Source organism: Pezoporus occidentalis, unplaced genomic scaffold (assembly GCF_034315485.1).
Source record: "Pezoporus occidentalis ecotype Australia unplaced genomic scaffold, CSIRO_AGI_Poc_V1 ctg95, whole genome shotgun sequence".
Lineage (NCBI taxonomy): Eukaryota > Metazoa > Chordata > Aves > Psittaciformes > Psittacidae > Pezoporus > Pezoporus occidentalis.
In genome coordinates, this window is record NW_026916315.1 from 1106944 (window position 1) to 1122726 (window position 15783).

At 42.2% G+C, this 15783-nt stretch overlaps 1 long non-coding RNA gene across 1 annotated transcript in view; it reads left to right on the forward strand.

The window, feature by feature from the left end:
* LOC134157370 (uncharacterized) overlaps positions 1 to 12795 on the forward strand; it is a 33815-nt gene extending 21020 nt beyond the window's left edge. Inside the window, exons 2-3 of the long non-coding RNA XR_009962296.1 lie at positions 12105 to 12237; positions 12475 to 12795. This is a non-coding gene — a long non-coding RNA (uncharacterized LOC134157370). The remainder of the gene's footprint in view (positions 1 to 12104; positions 12238 to 12474) is intronic.
* Positions 12796 to 15783: the final 2988 nt, after the last annotated feature.

Sequence of the window (15783 nt, forward strand, 5' to 3'; positions counted from 1 at the left end):
GCAGGTGATATGATCTGTTCCTTCTTTCTAGTGCAAGTGATTTAAGGTCCAAGTTTTTTAATTGAAAAAATACAAGCTTTTACTACATGTAAAAGCCTATTAGTGGTGGCTAAGATGTGGTCTGAATGCTTTAACCAGTAACACTGGCTGTGAAACTTAAACAATGTCATCAATCATAACAGATGCGATACACTTGGAAAGTGGCACTGCTACTAATCAAATCTGGACACAATCGCTTCTTGAGATACCTGTGAGGGAGCTCCTGCATGTTTTCATCTTCTGAATAAGTTTTAACAGCATGGATTTAATTGCAAGTGTTTGCTCTATGGGACGTGAATACCAATGCTTATCCAGAAAAGCAGGGGCACTAGCGTGCAAAAAGAAGTTTAATGGAGGACTGATGTCTGTAGAAGCATGTTTAGAGATAGAACTAATCTGATTGTGGATGCAACCTGGTTTCAACACCCTAATAGTATTCTGCAATACTTATTGAGTAAACCAGATAGAATCTATAAACAAATATAACCATATATTTGGATACTCCACCTCTTTGTCTACTAAGCAGTTTAAACAAGAGGGAATCCGAAAGGAGTAGGGATTTATCAGGCTGCTTGCTTGTAAAGCAGTAATACACAATTAGATATTGTGAAGATCCCAGGTTCAGAAAATGAGTCTTTGAAAATGTCATAGTAAATGACCTTGTAATCCTAGTGTTAACCATGTAACATTCTGAAACTATTACAAACAGGAGGTGAAAAGAAACAGTCTGCTGTTCAGACTACCAACAGAACTGGGAAAAGAGCAGTCAGAGACTATCAGCACTGCCACAGGAACACACAAATAATAACCCAGGAGTTGGAGAAGACCTGCACTAGCTTCACCCTCACTGCCTGTACATGATGGTGCTTCAGCGGAAACACTCTCCTGAAACATCTCCAGAGAGAACAGGGAAAATAGAGCAGTGTGAAAAGGATCTGGGAAATCATGAGCAAAATGCCCATGTAGTGCTGCTCTGGGCAGGAATTACAGACTGCCACAGTACACCTGCAGCAGCTCTCTGGCACTGTCCCATGCCTTGACTCATCAGGTGTATTTCTGCAGGAGGAGCAGGGAACTTGGTTACTGTAAATACCTACTGGTTTGATGTTTGTGGTTTTCCTTCTTTATCCTATTATATTTTATTCTCTTTGGTTAAACTTATTTTTGTTGTTTGCCCTTTTCTTGTTGTTTTAAATTCATAGTTAAACCCTCCATCTTGTTTATCTAAAGGCTAAAGAGTGCAGAGTTTAGGGATTGGCCAAAAGTTGTCAAAATTCTTATAGGTTCAAGAGATGTGACGTGTAAATATTCAACTGCTTCCTCATTGGAGTGTGACTCATGGCCACAGGGCAGGTGCTCCCAACAAAGGTGAAAGAAAAGTAAAGGGCATCCAGATTTCTCCTTTGCCTTCCAGTCTGCAGGTAGAGTTGGGCAAAAGCTCTATGGGCTGATTAACTTTCTAGAAATGTGGAGGAATTTTTGTGTAAATGAGCTGCAGGTGAAGATGTGTGGAATGCTGTATTCAGGATGGGGATAATGCAAAAGCTGATCTTGAGCAAAGCTTTTCCACAGTGACGCAGAGAAAATGGGTCTTTTCAGTTTAGACAAAGGAGCCTTACTTTGTGCAGATGGTTCCAAAAGCAGAAAGGACCAAGGAGATGGACAGTCACTTGCCATCCAGGTGTCAGGGTCAGATTGACAGCGAACACAACTTCTTGTATCTGTGTCTATTTGATGCAAAAGCATAAATTTACAGGTTGACCAGGGCTGCAACTCTGAATACTGGGGCAATGGGTATGCAATCAGATCTCCACAAGCTATGTATTGCATATATTCAAGTTTATTTTGCATCTGAATTGGAAGTATATGGTTTGTCAATGCAAGTATCATCTGTTGAATTTAGATTTTCAGTTTGTATTACCGTGGCCCCAAAGATTAAAGTTTGTGGATACTGGTGTGGAACAGATCAGACTAACTATAAAGTGACTCTATTATTTCTTTACTAAGCGTGATGAGGGTGCTTAAATGATTGATAACCATTTTAATTGATAACTATTTTAATATAACTGAAGTATGGGATAGAACTTGGAGTATAAATGCTCTAAGTTCCAAGAGAAAATTTTCAGTGAACTTTGCTTTCAAATGCTTTCATATTTTTTCACAGAATCACTTTTCAAGCAGCTGTTACAAATGGCTGCTGGATTCCAGATAGCTGTTTTCATGCCCTTCCTGCACCCTAGCACATCACTGCAGCTTAACTGGAGTTGTACTTGTGAACTTGCATCTCTGTGCCCTATATTGCAACTTGTTTTAGCAAGAAAATACAGTACACAATTCTGACCAGAAGATGGCAATGAGAAATGAGGTTTTAAACTTTTTCTTTATCAAGCATTGATCAGTGATGCTACGGGCTTATAACAGTTCATGTATCAAAGGCTTTCAGGCAGATTTTTTTGAGTAATTAAACAAAAGCAGTTTTACCTCTACATGTATGAGCTGTCAGTGGGTTGTGTCTGGGGACATCCAGCAGTAGGGATGTAGGTGGCAGTTTAAAATCAGTTTTCCTATAATTACTTTTTCATAGCTGGCTTCCATGGACTGCACAGTGGTTGAAAAACCCAGAAGCGTTCAGCAGCTGATTCTTGAGTGGCTTAGGAACACCTAATAGGTGAAGCTTCACCTGGGCACTGAGGCCCCAGTGTACCTACTGCCTCAGGGTTTCACTGCCTTGTTTCCCAGGTGTTTGCTGGGAATTTTTAATAGTGCAAGGAGGATTTGTTTAAAAATGTTTAATTTCTTAAGTTTCTGGCATTCAGTAGGAATATACCTGTTCTAACACAGGGCTCATTGTCACAGGTTGCTCAGTACAACTGGAAACAAAGCTGTGTGGTCACCCCTCAGGAGCTGTATGCATGGAAGACCTATTTCTCCCCTGCTTCAGGGACATGAGGGTGTTGTTTCCTGTGTGGCTGTGAAGCTGGTGTGAGTTTTGACTCCATCACTAGATGTAACCCCCCAGATCACTTTGTGCTGTGTTTCTTTTGGTTTTACTCTCACTTTTGGAAAGCCCTGATTCTTGGCACAGGATGGGAAACTTGTGGGAATCTTCAAAACTGCTTCCCACTAGTCTGTTGTTTTTATCACACTGATTCCTAATATACACCAGATGTAGCACAGTGGAGATGGCAGAGGCATATTCACAGTGGTAGAACAAGAAATCTCCTCCCTTAGTATTTTTTTGACTGAAAACAGTGTGCATCATGTACACAGATATTCTGTATGGGTTTTACTAGTGGTAAGTAACTTTTAAGTGAGCAGTTCCTCTGACCTATGTGAATGACCAGTCCTTTCAAACTTTCAAACAGGAAACAAAATTGATAAAAGCAGTGTTTGGAATCTTTGCTAGCTATCTTTTGCTGATGCCCAGAAACTGAGATCTATTTCCAGTGGGAAAAGAAACAGCAGGAAACAGCCTGAACATTGAAGGGATCAGACAGAAAAGTAAAGCCATGAAGGGAAGAAGGGCAGAAGTTAGTGTCAGAGCCAGGCTGAGAGCTTGCCTTATTGTCTAACCCCTGCTGATTCCTCAGTTGATGTCCCTTGAGATGAGGAGCTCATACACCACAATTTCACAGTCCTGCTGAGCCTGTTCTTTGGTTCCTCCTTACCTACAGAAGCTGAATGTAGCTCCTGGACCTGCTGTTCTGTAGTTCCTTTTTGGGGAAGGACAGCATTTGAGGTTCTCTCTCAAATGTAGAGTAGGATAAGGGGGCAAGTCTGTGGTGCATGTTTTGCACAGTGGTGGCAATTTGTGTGCCAGTGATTTGTTTTGGCTTCTTTGTTTGTATTCATTTCAGCTATTATAATGAAGAATCTCCAGTACCCTCTGCTGTTTTTTAACAACTCAACCAGGCCAAGTGTCAGTAAGGAAGCAGCTAACCAAAAACTGCTGTCATAAATGATCAGATCCATGATAACACAATTAATGCGCATGCCTCCACAAGTGTCCCTTCCCCACTCTGTTTGTCTTTCCTTGGTTTTGCATTAACCTGGCACTGCCATCCTCCTTCTCTATGGGCTAATGATCACAACTCTGTCATTTGATGAGACTGCATACATGGAAGTATCTGGGTGCATACTTTTCTCCCCTTGTTCTTGTTTGCTGGAGCTGTGAATTGGCTTTCTTAACAGGCAGTCTGCAGAGGCTATGTCTGGTTAAATAGTCCAAGTTTGGATTTTTTCTTTCATGAGGCATATTCTGACATGCTGATTCATGCTCAGGTGGGCTTGACTGCAGTGGCTTATGGCAGGATGCAACACGAATGAGTTCATTCTATTCTCCAGGTTGAATTCTGATTTACCTGGAATTATTCTGTTACTCTACCTGCTCAGTATGCACTGCTCAACACACTGATTGTGGTGAGGGCTCAGCCAGCAGGCTGATGGATGTGGGGCAGAAGCTAAGCCTTTACTGCGATGATAGAATCACAGAATGGTTAGAGTCAGAAGGGACATTAAAGATCATCTAGTTCCTACCCCTCTGCCATAGGCAGGGACAGCTTCCATTGAACCAGATTGCTCAAAGCCCCATCCAACCTGTCCCTCTCTGTCAGTGGCAAGGATGACCATCTTGCTTTGGTTGGAATGGGGGTAACAGTTGGACAAGAATGTAAAATCAGAGGCTTGTGTATTTTTAACATGTGTGTTCAAGATCCTGTGTGCTTCTGCGTGGACAACGATTGTCCCTATCTTTGACTTTGGTGCATTTTAGCTGTAGATTGTGTGCCAGTGGGCTGACTTTCCTAGCTTGAGGCTACAGTGAGGGAAATCTGATCATGGAATTTCTCTGCTAAAGAGAAGTGAGCAAAATCAGAAGCAAGTGCAGAATGCAGAGCTCAAAGTTTTTTTGATAGGAAAATACAACAGAAAGGCAAAATAATCAGTTCTTCCTCATCACCTTCTCCTATGGTCTTTTCTTTTGGTTGGTTGTTTTTTTTAGGTTGGCTTTTTTGGGGGGGTTGATTGGGGTTTTTTGTTTGGTTTTTTTTTCTTTTTTTTTTTTTTTTTCCCTCTCTAGTTTCTGCTTCTTTTCTGCTTATATACCTAGTTCTAGCCTTTCACATGCAAAATGTGTTTTGGCAGTCGGCATAGAGACTCCAATCTGACATTAGTCTCAGTCTAGCAGGGCACCTGCTGGGACTGCTAGGTTGCCTAAAGTTGAGTCTGCAAAAGTGAGTATCTGAAGATTTAGCTGTACAAGGCATGCAGAGAAGCATCACAGCTAGATGCTCTTTTTGGTTGCATTTTTCGTTGTGTTTTTTATGACAGAAGAAGAGGTGCCAAGCAATCAAAACCTTTTTACACCATTGCAAGTAATAAATCAAGGCTCTGATATTTTAAGCAGTAGGTTGTGCAACATTTCTGAAAGGAAGAATGAGAGTTATACTGGCCATGCTAGTTATTCATCATCTCCATCAGTTTAGCCAGTGTCAGGTATTCAAGTTGTTCTTTCCCTCCTTTTATTTCTTATTAAGAATTATTTTATTTTCTAGGGAGCACAGAAACAAGAATAGAGAATGAACATGATAATGACAAATGGTTACTTTGGCCTTCTCTGGAAAGACTGTGATAACCTAGGTCTGGTCTTTGTGTGCGTGTTCCTTCTGCCTCACAGTATGAGTTCACTGAGGTGGCCCTGGACTGGCAGACCTCCAAATTGGCGTGTGCCTGACATTGTTCAGTGGGAACACTCTGTGCAGACCCAGGCATGCTCCTCTCCTTGGCATCAGAGGAAAGAAAACAAAAGACCTGGGCCTCAAGTTCTTTGGCTTTATCAGGACACATTATGGTTGCCTCCTCCATCTTCAAAAAGCTGTTGTAACCCCCAAATCTGATTATTGGTGCTATCTGACAAATCCCTCTTCATTTGCCAGTCATAGACAACTGGCTTGCTTGGAGCTGATGAGTAACGCTTCCCCGCCTCACGCTGCTTACGAGCACAGAGGAATGGCTGAACATCAATAAATCACTAATTACTGTCTCCCTGTCTACCTCTTTGTTCAGCTTAAGCTTAATTTTGGTGCAGAACTGATTTCACCAGGGCCTCTGTGGGCAGCTTGGTCTCCCACACTGAGAAAGTTTGCAATAGATGGTTCTGTTTTCCCTGTTCCATCTTGGACTTCAAAGCTGCAGGAGGCTTTTTTTGTCCAAAGCAGTGCTTGTGCCCATACAGCTGAGCCCCAGTGCCGAGCTGTTTTCTCTCCTTAGGTTTTCACTTGGAATTTCTCCTCTGAAATGTAATGATGTAAGTTCATGATGGACTCAGCCTACTTGAAGGCAAGCATGTACATAGCAACCTGAGGGGACTTCTACTCCAGAGCAAAAATCCCGCATGTCATCTGGGCTAAGTGACACACCACACTGTTGTAAAAGTTGCAATATAGAGTCTTTATGCCAACCTTTTACACAGGGCTAACCAGGAGAGAGCAAACTCCTGCCCTGGGACTCTGAACTATGATGCAGTCTCAAGAGGGGCTTGCATCTGTGCTTAGTTAGTGGCCTGTTAGAAACAGTGTGAGAGAAGATGCTTCCACTTGTACAGGCTGGACCTATTGGTTTGGTGACCAATGGGGAAGTATTAAGTGGAATCTAAGCAGCTCTGATCTGTGTTAATGAGGGATAACATGAGACAAACAATTATTCCACTCATATTAAACATTAAACATGAAAGAGTTGCATTAAAATGCCCTAGGAGAAATGAATTAATTGAGTCTTTTTGATCTGAGGGTATTTCTTCTAGAAGATTTGGCCTTGGCATGTGTCTGACTTGGTTCCCTAGTTATATTTTAAACAACAATAGGGGCTGAATTATCTTTTTGAAAGAGAATGAGCACACGGCTAAGGTTAATACAGTAGCTGCCATAAATGTCTGTCGTTTGATATTACTAGGGGAAGGGTTAGAGTGGATAGTTGCAATTTCTGTATTCTGCTTCTAGATTCATTTGGACAGGAGGAACAAAGTGTCAGGTTATAAGGAAAAATCCATGGCCCTGTATTATGGGGGGGGGAAAGGAAAGGGATGAATCATGTTTTAGCTAATGATGCTAGTCCAAGAAAGGTAAGTACTGACTGATTCTTACCTGCAGGTAGATAGTACACAAAGAGATGGCTGAACACATGTGGATTTGGAATCACTGAGATATTGAAAATCTGAGGTAGAAGATGACGTATAAAGGTTTTCTGGTTCAACCTCTAGCTCAAAGCAGGGATGACTTTGAAGTTGAGTTGGGTTTCTTAGTTAGAAGGTGGCTAGATGTATCTGAAGATGGACGTCACCTACATGAGTCCTTGCAGCAGTATTTGCTTTGACTGTAAGGAGTTGTGTCCTTATCTAGAAATATATATATCCTTAGTTGTCTCCACTTAACATAAAGATAATGGAAAGACAAAGGCCAACATAAATATATCTGAGGGTTTCCTAAAAGAGACTGGGAACCACTCAGGAGAGGAAAGACAACTGATGAGTGACTGGTGGTGTTCAGGAGGTCTCTTGGTTTCCTGTTGCCTTGGTTGTCTCTTGGTTTCCTGTTGCCTTAGAGTCAGAGAAGAGAGGTCTTAGGCAAGCACAGCAATTCCTTTCTCTACTTCAGGGCCTGCCAGGGAAGGCAACGAGTGTCCAGGTGCCTTGGACAAGCATGGTTTGCTGATCCTACGGGCTAGTGGCCAGTACATTTGCTTTGTTTGTTATAGCCTCCATTGGGATGCAAAGAGAGTGCCAGCCACAAATTTCATTAATTCCACCATCAGTAGGTCTGAATTCATTGCCACTAATACAATGCCTTTTTCTATGTGCTGTGCCAGGGGTATTTTTTTTGACACCATGTGTGACCTCCTGTTATTTCTCAACAAATGTTGGCAGGCACAACACAGCTGGCAGAGCAAAACAGCACAGTGTGTCACAAACTGCTGAGTGCATCCATGCTGAAATGAACAGCCAATTCCAGAGTGGGCTAAAAATTAAATCAAGAAACACATAAAATGTTGCTCCCCTTTCAGTCCACCTTTGACTGCTGCTTCCCTTTGCACATGTTATCTCTCCTGACTTAGTTTCAGGCAACAGCCAGAGCAAGGTTATTTCATTTCTGTTCTAACCTTCTAAAACTTCCCCTGTACAAACTGCTGTAAACATGTGCTTCTGAACTATTCCTAAGCAATTTCTCAATTAATTCCTTCCTCTTACTGATGTTCATACTATGCTTTTTTGCCTTTTACAGGAGGGTTTAAATTACTCAAACAATATATTACAAATTATTATGATAAATACTGGTTGTTTCCATCAATGGATAACCCAGTTCTTGCTCTCCTCTTTTCTTTTTGCTCCCTGTTGCTGCATGTGTGCCTGTTGCCTGGATGAGGAGAGCAGAGTGAAGGGCTGTGGTTAGCCATAGGCAGGCTGAGCTTTTCTAGTGACAGAAGTAGTTGTGAAGGGTTAACTGCTCAGATGCAGGAACAGAAGACTGCAGCACTGCAGTGAGTGCATGGTTGCTGGGAGCACTGGGTTTGCTTCTTTGCTCCATCCTGTACTAAGGAGCAGCTGTGTCATCCTAGGAACTCCCACTGCCCCAGTCATGCTGCAGCATCTCTCCCCTCTGCTCAAGCCCATGCATCATTGTAATCAGCCCAGGGCTCTGGCTGCTGTGACTCACTCAGCCCTAAAGGTTGGTGTTCAGCCTTGTCCTTCCGAGTGGCTAACATGCAAACTCATTTGGGCTCCTGTCTTCTGACAGGTTTTTATTTAGAAGCTGTCAGTTATGGTGCAATGAATTTGATCTGTCTTAGGATGACCATGGCAGGAGACGGGTGTCCATGAAGCAAATCCATGCTGGGTCACCCTCTGCACTCTGTCATGTGCATGCATATATTTTTGTGTGCTCAGTATGGTGCACTGGACTTGGGAGTTTGGAGACATGTTCCCTTGCCAACATGCTTTTCAAGAAGGCAAGGCAAAAAGAAATAGCTTCAATACAACCATCCTGCAGGCCTGGTTCTGCAGAGAATTGTCATTTTTTTGGCACCAAGGGGAGCATTTTAAGCTGATGAGAAAATGCAATAGACTGATTTACTTGGATGCTTTCAGTGTTTCTTTGACTTTAGCCAGGGGAGGCCGTAAGAGGGGTAGAGAAAACCAAAATATAATGCTCCACAAGGCTTGTTTGTATGCACTGGGGCTTGCAGGCACTTGCTAAACTTGTACCTGCACGTGGGCCAAGTGGAAAAGGAGGTCAGGCAAAGGGAATTTTCTTTCTAATCAGACCTTGCAGAAGCAGATTAACTTCCATCGTGAAGCAGCCCCAAGGGAGCCCATGCAGCTTGGACAGGTTTTGAAGAAAATTGGGATTGCACCTACCATATCTGCAGCCATGCTCTCTTGCAGAAGATTTCCGTTGTTCCAGGCCTTCTGGGTGCACCCTCCTCTTCCTCCTCATGGGTGCAGACCCGTAGAGCCAGGGCCCACCAGGTGGCACTGGCGAGATGAAGGATCCTGCAAGCAGGGAGGATAAACCCCAAGCCATAAAAAAATGGAAATAACCCCATTTCTCATTTTTTGTGAGGAAACCTTGTTTCTGTTGAAGTGCCCATTCCAGAGTGAAACAAACGGTAAGCAGAGGCCCTGAGTGAGGTGCCCTGGAGCAACATGCTGCTGGTAGGACATGCTTTTCTGGGAGGAGCCTCTTATTTCTATTCTAGATTCTGAAGATGGCTGATTTGTTGGCTCCTTGGTGTCCCTTTCCAGGCTGCAGCAAGGCTCTGCAAGATACTGGGGTGACACTAATTGTTTCTCTGGCTGAAGTGTTTTGATGGCAGAGGATGACACATGCAGAAATGAGGATGTGAGGATAAAGTCCTGACAGAGAGCACCACCCAACGATAGTATTAGGTACCACTTAAAAGTGGGGCAGTGTAACCCATAGTCCTGGCCCCAGGTCTGGCACAAATATTTGTACAACAGAAAGCCAAAAAGAGGGTACTGCAGGGAAAGCTTGCTGGGGAATGGTGATGGTGGCTCAGTTCTTGGTGGCAGTTGCTAAAGCTGAGCATAAGCCTACACATTTGCAATTATTACTTTTGTAGAAGAAAACATGTTCTAGGAGGCTTTGACTTTCAATTGGCAGTGCATTTAGGGTGTGAGGTATAATAAAACTCATGCCCCTGTTGTGAGGTGGAGCCCAGCACCTTATCTCTGGAGTAGCAGCACAAAACTACTGTTCCAGTTGCGGCTCCTGTGAACCTTTGTTACAGCATGGAAACCTGAGTCTTGGGGGCTCACTGGTCTTGTGTTTCATCATGTTGCCTCTAATTATACTCAGACCTGATTGCCTATTCCAGAAACTGAATAAGACCAGAATTTACTGGACAATCCTTTTCTCTGTTGCCTGTGTCATTAGTGTCCAGGGGCTCAAACTCAACTGTACCTGTTTTTCCAGGTCTTTCATGTGTTCTGGTCACATCTTCTGGAGAACTAGTCTAAAGGTTGCATGCTGGTAGCTTCTCCCTTCCTGGCTGATACAGTAAAAATGTCTGTGGTATACTGCTCCAGAGTCTTCCCCCTATGAATTGTGAATTAATTAGGACTTGCTTTACAGGAAAATTTAGATAATGTCTGCTTGTGTTCACAGCTCAGTTCTTTGGGTGTAGCCCAGTAGTCTGAATAGCCTGTGATTTACTGCCACCAGTGGAATGAAACAGAATCACTTTCTCTGATTTATATCCTCTATTGTAGTTAAATATTTACACAGTATCAAGATCTTAGTAATTGAATGGCTAACAGATAAGTAGCAAATGTTTATATACTTCTGAAATGGCCACAGGGCCACTGAGGTAATGAGACTTCATTCTGATAAAAGATCTTTCAGTAAGAAGAAACTTAAAGCTCTTTCAGCTCCATTTTGTTCTCAGGGGTAGTACTAACTCATGCTGATTTCAGTGGGTTAGTTCAATTTTATAGACTACAAAAATGACCATTTCAGAAAAATACTCTTGTTGAAATGAAGCAATCGCTGTGGAGGTACACAACATCTTGCACACAGCAGTATTGTTGGTTGCTTTGGGTAAGAAAAAATACCAGGCTAATATCAATCTTTGAAGGAAACTGAAGCTGGCAGGTTTAAACAATACCTACCAGTATTAAATCAAGACTTCTCCATTCACATGCAGAAAGGTACCATTAAATATTTCATGACCCATAAGTAATCAAAATTAGCCCTGTTTCCTGAAGCAAGAAGGAATCCTGTCATTCCTACTTATTAATTCTTTGTCCAGCTGAGGTAACTGGAATTCAAAGTAGGTGCAACAGCTATAACTGACAGTGAGTACTATTGAGCTGAAATCTTTTTTACAGTAATATTTGAAGCTTGGAACTGAGCTGACCTGGGTTACACTATTGTCAAGTTTGGGGTTTGTTTAGGTTTGGCCAGGGTGTGTATTTCTTAGAGGAGTTTCTTTTATCTTGGAACTGTGTGGTTTTATAACCAAAACAGATGTCAACTTTTCTTAAAAACCGAATCTTATAAAGCTTTCTATTGACATAGATTTTTTTTTTTATTACTGTTTGAAATTATCAGATAATTTTGTACTGCTGGGTTTTGAATGGGACTAGACAGGCAATGAAGAGGAGAGCAGCAGCAAGACAGTTTTTATGATTTTCTATCTCTTGATTACTGAAAATCATTTTAGCAGATCTATGATGTAATTCCAGAGTGAATGTTGGGGAAAAGAGCAACACTATATATTTCAGTCCCACTTATAATAGTGTGATTTAAAAAAAAAACCTCTTTAGAAAAGAGGGAGACTATTTGGGATCCTCGACAGTGGAAATGAAAACAGAATTCATTACACTCACTGCAGAGCGGTTAAGATTTTTTAATACAATTTCCGATATAATAGAACCCATATCTCTATCTGAATAGTCTACATAATCCTGTAACAGAGTAATGATTATTTTAATTCTTTAGTAATAAATGTTTTTGTAGTATTAAGCTTAATACCTGGAGCTTTATACTCAACAGACATGCAAGGCTTCAGAGGTTACAAAGGATGTTACTGCTCAAAGGTCTTGGGGATTTCTTGGATTCTCTGACCTAGATGAGAGGCAGTTGATATCTTCCTTCTGTATCTGGAATAAACTGCAGTTCATGACTGGTAGGGGGAACTTTCCAGTTTACAGTTTCTCTGCTTCCAGTGATATGTAGTAGGGTACTTGGCCATTCATGCAGCCTCTTGAATGCGCCTGCCTGTGACCCAGCTACCTTGTAGCCTGGACAGAGAAGCCCTGCACAGTTTGTACCTATAAACTGTCGGTTATGTTTACCAGGGTTACAGTCCTGGGCACACAGTATTTCTCTCCTGTTACTTAACCCCACTCATGTCATCAAGCAGATATTACTCCGAGATTTAAGAAAGGTCATTCTTCTAACCAAAGGCCATCATGTGTGACAGGGTCTTTCTAGTGCTGGTAACGGAACAAAGATGTTCTGCCCACCTTAGTTCGGTTCCGATGTTGCAGGATCTCTCTGTACTGGGGGACGCTTGCTCGCTCTCCCGCCCTGGTGCTCTCGCACCTTCGCGCCCGCACTGCTCTCGTGAGCCGGGGCGCCGCGGCCACTTCAGCACCCTGGCCAGAGCCCCGAGGCGGGGCCGCAGCTGAGCCCCTGAGCTCTGAGAGCATCGGGCTCTGCCTCGCCAGTGGGCATCACTGGGGCCTGGCTGCTGCTATTTACACAGCTGAGGTGATGGTGGCACATTTTGGGCATTGACTGTGCATGTTGGCTCTCTGATGTGCTTCAGCCTGCAGTGCTTCAGGCCTTCAGTCTGCACAGCTGTGAGCTAGGATTCCTGGCCTGCATTCCAGCTCATCTGATGACATGTATTGTACCTCTGAAAGTGTCATACAGTTCCACACTCCCAGTTTCCAACCCTGTGTTCTGTGATCATTAACAGGGAATAATGTGGTGTTGCAAGATATTATATGTGCAAACACTGTTTAGTAAATGAATATTTAGAGAGTGTTCTTTGACAGCTTCTGAGGCAGTTCTTGGGAGTTTCAGCTAACCATACCCCTATTACAGCCACAGTTTGAGAGTGGGATATTTTAACAAATCGGGGAAAAATAAGGACCTCAGACCTCCCATGTCTTCATGCACTACTGTTTTTTATAGTCTGTTGCTCATGCACCATTATTATACTGATTTCTTGGGCTGCACTGCATGTAAATACTTAGCCTTGAAATAATTTAATGATGCACAATTAATGACTCGGAGGAATGACTGGAGAGGTGGCATTTTAGGTGAATCACAGCTTATTCCACAAATCATTTATAGACTGCTGTCTCTTTCTGACTGGATGTCAGCTACCTGGCAACAAGCCAGAGTGCTTCTGAATCATCTAGTATAGTTGTTAAGGCTTTCAGAGGAGGGCAAAAGAGATTAAGGAAGGCTCACTTTGTATCTTTTAATAAGCAATAAACAGTCCAATGAAAAAGAGATTTCTCTGGTCCCAGTTGATGCATGGTTAACTAATAAACCTGGCTGTGATCAGAAAAGAAAGTGCAGTAGCACAGCTTTACTTCTGTGGTCAAATATAGCTGACTAAATAGAGATATGAAGTCTTTACTTATGTTTTCTCTCTCATCTTCAGTTTCTTTACATAACACCTTAGTGTTATTTTACAGTTCAACATTTCAGAGTCATAATTAGAAGTACTCAGAGTACTATGATGAATCAGGATGCTCATCTGCCTAATTAAGAAGGTATATGTCTATTAAGTAAGAGAAACTGATGTTGCAAAAGTAACAGAAGAAACACACAATAACTGTCCTAGTATTTTTGTAGCATGGGATCTATTTCTAAGTTAAAACAATAATGGATCACTGCAATATGCTGTGCAAGCCTGAAATGAGCATTCCTGTGGCTGTTACATCTTTACCTCTGTTATATTATGACCACACATTGTACCTCCTTGTGTGGATGGATGCCTGTGCTTGCAAGAAATAAAGGTCCCTTTCAAGCCTCTGGAGAGGTGTGTAGGTGCCAGGTATGGTGCTGAGAAACAGCTGCATTTTTTAATAGATGCTGAAGTGGGCAGAAATAATTGCATCAATTAGATGTTAAGTTTTATTAGACATAATGCCACTGGTAAGATTGACATTTACATGTAATCATGGCCTTTTTAGTCACAAAAATCATGAATGTCAACATATTAAGTGTTAAATTAACTTCCATTTCTACTAGCATGTCTTTCTAAAAACATGGATTGTTTTAAGGTGTGCAGCTGCATGTGTTGCATTCACATGATAAGGCAAACAAATGTCAAATAAAAAAATAAAACAAATATGTTAATACCAGGTAGATATTTACAGACAATGAAGTTCACTGCTGCTCAAAGAACTTCCTAGGGCCCCTGGGCCATTCAAGTAGTACTTCGCCATCCTGGAGGTATATGGGCCTGGTACTGATCCTTGGTAAAAGGGAACTTCTCACACAATTTGCAGCAGCAAGAATCATGTTTTCTGGTTAAATTGCTATGAACTGGTCTAGTGGTGGGTTCCATAGAAACCAAAGTACAGAAACAAAATGTAATACCAGAGGCAATATTGGAACTCAGAACTTCTACCTCCTGCTCTTCTATTCCAGCTGCTTAATTTGTTTTTGAAGTACAGTACTAAGCTGAAACTCTTTATCTCTACAATCCCCTTGCTACCTAGTTATGATGGCTTTGTGAAGAACTGTATTTCACTTTTTGTTTTCATTCCTATTGAGGTCTAGCTACTTCTGCGGCATGGTAATGTGACATAGGCTTCCCTGGGCTTTACCTCACACTTTCCATGAGCAGCAGGGCGGCTTTAGCTCTGTTTTAGTACTGAGAGTGGGATACAAAAGGACAAACAGGAAGCATCAGGCACAAATCAGGACTGAATCTCCATCTTGAAACCTACTTTAGGCTTTGGACAGGCAAGATCTCCTCCCCCATGTCTTTGCAGGCCAAAGAACTGTGCAAACTGGACAGTAATTAAAAGCAAATAAGCATTTCCAGATTTTATTTTATGAAGAAAAAAAAAGGCATGTTTAGGCTCCAGTTTCATGGCTGACTTTTAAAAGTTCAATGTAGGGTGCGTCTACTGTGTGCCTACACCCTGAGGAGCTAGATTCAGGCTCACTAGTATCAAGTTAGTAGCAGTTTTTCTGCTGCAGCCCCAGCCTGCACCTAAGGTCATAGGCCCTTCTGGGAGGTAAAGGCAAATGAGCTGGAAGCAGTGCCTTATTAAAGCAGCTTTACTGCTTTCAGGCTCAAGGAAGTCACAGGGACAGAGCATGTCAAATCAACATGTCAAACCAGCACCAGCCCAGGCAGTAATCATCCTCTATATCCCATCATTTGACTGCAATCTACCGTAAGATTTCCACATCTGTTATATCTGCATGGACGCGGGATTTTCAGAAGAACCAGGTGGTTTTAGAGTGTGGTATGCTGAGTAAAAGCTTGCTTCTGGCAATAGGAGCAATATTTTTCTAAATTAATGGTTTGGTCACGGGGATTTGTCCTCAGTGAGAATTGCACTACTGAACTTATCAGGAATATTACAGAGAAACTAAAAAGCAGAAGAGTCTCATTCCTCACCTTGGGGCTAACTCGCTTGCTGTGGGTTGGTGTTAGACATAGAATGGCTTGTTTCTGTTGTTCTTCATAATA